Genomic DNA, 4802 nt, shown 5'->3' with positions numbered 1-4802 from the left:
TAATACAAGAAGTGTTTGTGAACTAAAAATCAAGAATGTGGGATACTGTTTGTCTGTGATTTGGAGAGCCCAGCGCGTGCTCCCGACGCAGGGAAACTAATTCTGTCGCAGAGACCTACCTCGGCACTTGTGCAGGTGAAGCCAAAGGGAAGATATGCTTCACCATATTTTCTAGTCTTTGGCTTGGAATGAAGTTGGTTTGGAAACATATTTGGCGATGCTTCATCTCCTGCTTTGTGTTTGTGTGGGAGCCCCGTCAAAAGCCTGTCCATTATGCTAGCAGTGTCCAAGCGTTCTTTTTTTTTTTTCTTTTCATACCGCGCCCCCCCCTAGGGGGCGGGCCCCACACTTTGGGAACCTCTGATGTAACTCTACACATTAAACAGGGCTCTAGACTAACTTTTTGACATGGGCGCACCGGTGCGCCTAACTTTAAAAATTTAGGCGTACCGGCACAAAAGTTAGGCGCACTCAAATTTTTCAACTGCATTGCTTAACACCGCAGTTTTACATGTGCACTTTCTTTGGGGGGGAAGTCCATACAGACAATATTCATTTCTAAATTATTAACTAACAAACTTGTGCTTAAAGTGCTTTGTCAATATTGTAGAAAATGTTAAACTTAATCATCATCTTGGCCTGACGACCTGTTTGCTGCTGCCTGCTGCTGAAAGGCAGTGGGGAGAGGGGACACTTGGGCAGTGCATTTATTGCAGCATATAATGTGTTTTCTGGATACACTGTGCTTTTTCAGCATTCAACGATTGATGGCTTTGTGTCAGAGCACTGGCTATGAATTTCAGACGGATCAGGCCTTAACTTAACAAAAAAAGTTATCAATAGTTTTTGTTCATCTTTTCTTATTACCCACAGCTACATCCACTTCTGTCAGGCCTAGGCTGATCACTAGGGCTGGGTATCATCACTGATTTCTATAATCCATTCGATTCCGGTTCTCAAAGACCTGATTCGATTCAATTTAGCCTCAGACAGTCAGAAATATTATAATTCTGATCATTTATCAGCACTGATACATGTGAGACTTCATCAGAATTGTGAACATCACAGCAGATGCCTTTGTGTGAAAGTAACTGAGAATAAAACACAGAAAAACATGAAGGAGATTTTTCTGGCCTGGCTTTTTACAGCAGATGACCTTAAAAATATTCTGCAATATTCTGTAATTTTGCACAATTTTAAAAAGTTTACATTTCTTCAGTATTGAACAGCAGAAACTAGACTTTCTTGTCCGAGGTCATTTAAGTGAAAAAAATAAAAAGACAGCGGCCGACAGCGCTGTAAACAACGGTAGACTGGTGGGTAATAAGCGAATGGATAATGCAGAAAACAGAGATTTGAGACGGGAAACTGTTCTTGAAGTACAGAGAGAGAGAGAGAGCTGTGCATGAAGTGTGATTTTTATCGTGATGGAAGCAAAACAGCAAAAGTCAGAGGGAATTCATGACGACATTGATCAAATGTGAAGCGTAGTTTGCTGCTTCTTTGGCTGCTGGCTCGGCGAATTTTGGTTGGAGAGACAAAACCTGCAGCTCAGAATCAGCGCAAAAAAGACGGAAACACAGCGCGGACGGTGGGCTCGGTGAGCTCCGACAGCGTGTCCGTCTACGGGCCGTCGGGTGAGAAAGCCGAGAAAGACAAAGCTGATTCTGATGCGTCGGGTCCGCTCTGTGTTTACGTCTTTGTGTGGAATCTGTTAATGAATTGATATCGCCTTATTCAAGCTACTCACCTCTCTCGTCTACCTGCACTTCCAACTGGACCACGGCCAATCAGAGAGGTCCCGCCCCTGACCATCTCTGATTGGTTTAGTCCACGATAGGGCATAATGTGTGTCTGTTGTTGACCACACGGAGAGTTGCAGAGATTTTTTTTTTTGTTACCCGAAAATATTTGGTAGCACCGGTGCGACCAAATATTTTTTTTAGTCGCACCACTGAAAAATTTGGTCGCATTTGCGACCAAATTGGTCGCACTCTAGAGCCCTGTTAAAGTCATGATAGTTGAAACACAGCTCTCGGGATTATGACTACACCAATTCAATGCATTATGTGACCTTTGTTCACACATAGTTAAATTGTGGACATTATAAATTCATCAGAATGATGAGCTGCTGTAGAAGCATTAAGGCTTTTATGGAATATAGTAAAAGTTTTTCACATTTCTTCAATAACATTATGGAAAATATATTAATTTCACTGCGGCATTGTCATAATGGTAAGTTATAACTATAACAGAGTTAACTGTTCACATGTCGTAGGGCTGTTTTCATTTCATTACCCATCTTAGATGTGTTAGTTATCTTGGGTGTAACTTCATAGCAGCTTAGCAAGAATCAAAGAAAATCTTCATGCTTTTATTTTTGAAAAAAATTGCTTGTGAGATGCAACTGTGTGATCATGACAGGGCATCATCGTTATGTCTAGGACACAGAGCTCCTACAAGCTCTACAAGCTCCTGCTGCTGCACCAGAACACTGTCATGGAGTGCTGTGTTACGGGCAGGCTGCAGACCCAAATGCAGAACTCAGGATCAGAAGTGGAACCAAAAAAAAAAAAAAAATCAAACATTTGGTGGTTACTCCCCAGAATTCAGTGAGATTCACAAGCTCTGCAGTTTGTGAACAATACCCCAATTTAAGAGAAAACAGTGATATAAATGAGATACTGCAACGCAGCTGATATTCACTCGACTTTAGGTGCTGCATATTTGCTCTTTTGTATCACATCACTGTGGAAGCAACTTATAAATATACAACTTTGTGGATTTCACGAATATGACACGCTGTGCTAACTCACCATGGACACCTCCAAAGCTCCACGATAAAATCAACTGATTGCAGTGATTAAACTGGCCTGATTTTGATGCTCACTTAGAAATTAGCAAACAACATGCTTGCTGAACTTCAAAAATTTAAACATAAAGTAGGATTTGGATATCCATTTGAAAAATGTAGCAGCCATCAAGCTATGGCAACAGAGTGAAATATTTAAAATAGGTGACATTAGTGAACATTTTGGGGGATTCTGATCCTCATATTGACATAGGGAGAAGAAACAGAAAAAGCATTTCTTTTTGCCTCAAGCAGTAAATGTTTGTTTCATCCGTATAAGCTTTCTGACTTTTCTTTGATAAAGTGATTTACTTATAAAAGTAGACATGTTCAATTTATTTATACCTATTCATGTTATTACATTCAACAAGAATGCAAATCCGGTCACTTTCATGAATACAACATTATAGAAGAGTTATAAAACATACATAAAACACAGAAATGTACTTCACATTTTTTCTGTTCCCTTTCTCTTGTCCACAAATGGAAGCAGCACCGCAGTGGGTGACAAAGACTTGTATTTCTATGTAAAAACCTTACCTGATATAGGTTTCTACTTGACATTTCCTTTCTATTCTCTGGTAGCTTTTTTTTTTGCACGAAGGGCTTTTTGTATCTTTGTCCTGATCTGACTGTCACCCATATAGCACTGACAGACCTTGCCTTTAGTGCTGCTAGCCTTTTTGACACCCTGGTGCCTCGTCATGATGACAGTTCTGCCTTTTACCCTGCCTGAGCTTTTATAACAGTGTATTGCTTGTGGTGGATTGGAACATGATGAAGTGGACACACAGAGAGCAGAGACCTGCAGGTGGTTCAGTCTCTGTTTTAGGACTCGTACATGACTATGTATAGCTGCTCCAGAGAGGTCAGGCTAAGTAGCTTCTTGAGAACAACGCTAGCAAAACAGTACTGTAGATTTTCTGTAATATTGTCCTTCTGTGACTGGCATCTGAATATATTTCTTCATTTTTACTATATTGCTCAAAGAGATTTTGTTAGATGTCAGTCACATAGGGCTAGAGACTAGTTGGTGACGCCCTGACAACCACCAGTCACTACGTTGTTGGAGGCTGCTGTCTTGCTGTAAAATGGATGGTGAAAGGTGTCGCACAAGTTTCGAGACCACTCAGTGTGCCCCAGGCAACCATGTATCCTCAGTGATACAGGTCTAGACTAGGGCTGTTCGATATAACGATATATATCGGATGATGATATAAAAACATCTATCGTTTCATTTTAGGCTATCGTTTGTTTTGTGGTCCCGCAAGCGCCTGTTTTTATGGGTTGTCGTTAGCAACAACGACGGTAAAACCACCGCGTATCCGCTTGTTTATTTTCCACATAAACCTTTCACAATAAAGTTCAAGATCCTGTTGAGACTTTTCAAAATAAACCGAATCACGTGAAAGAGTATGCAGAGTGTTTACGGATGAGAAGCAAAAAAGAGCCGTCAGGTGCTAAAAAAATAAACCTTAGACTCAAACGTTAGAACAGGCTTTTCCCCGCAGCACGCCGTGTAATAAATACTCATAAAGAAAACGGCGGCCGTTACAACTTATGTCTAAAAATGCATAGTTTCATGCATCGGTTAAAACACTCGACTCTAGGTACACGACGCCCAGCTGGAAACACTTCATGTAAGTCGAGCTGCCCGAGATTCACAGAATTTACAGAAAATATTACATTTTTGTGATTTATATCGTTATCGGGACGATAGATGTCTTATATTGGGATATGAGATTTTGGTCATATCGCACAGCCCTAGTCTAGACAGTCATACAGCCACCACTTGCTTGAAAAATGTGCCTGTTTACTGACCAGTTGGCAAGTGCTTGCAGGCAGTTGCAAGGTGTTATTGAGCCTCTTTTCCACTGGTACCTACTGGGCTCGGCTTGACTTGACTTGATTTTTAGGGCTTTTGATTAGGTGGTAGTTGCTGGTACCAGGT

Source organism: Pelmatolapia mariae, linkage group LG9, assembly GCF_036321145.2.
Source record: "Pelmatolapia mariae isolate MD_Pm_ZW linkage group LG9, Pm_UMD_F_2, whole genome shotgun sequence".
Taxonomy (NCBI): domain Eukaryota; kingdom Metazoa; phylum Chordata; class Actinopteri; order Cichliformes; family Cichlidae; genus Pelmatolapia; species Pelmatolapia mariae.
Note: the sequence above shows the minus strand (reverse complement) of the source record.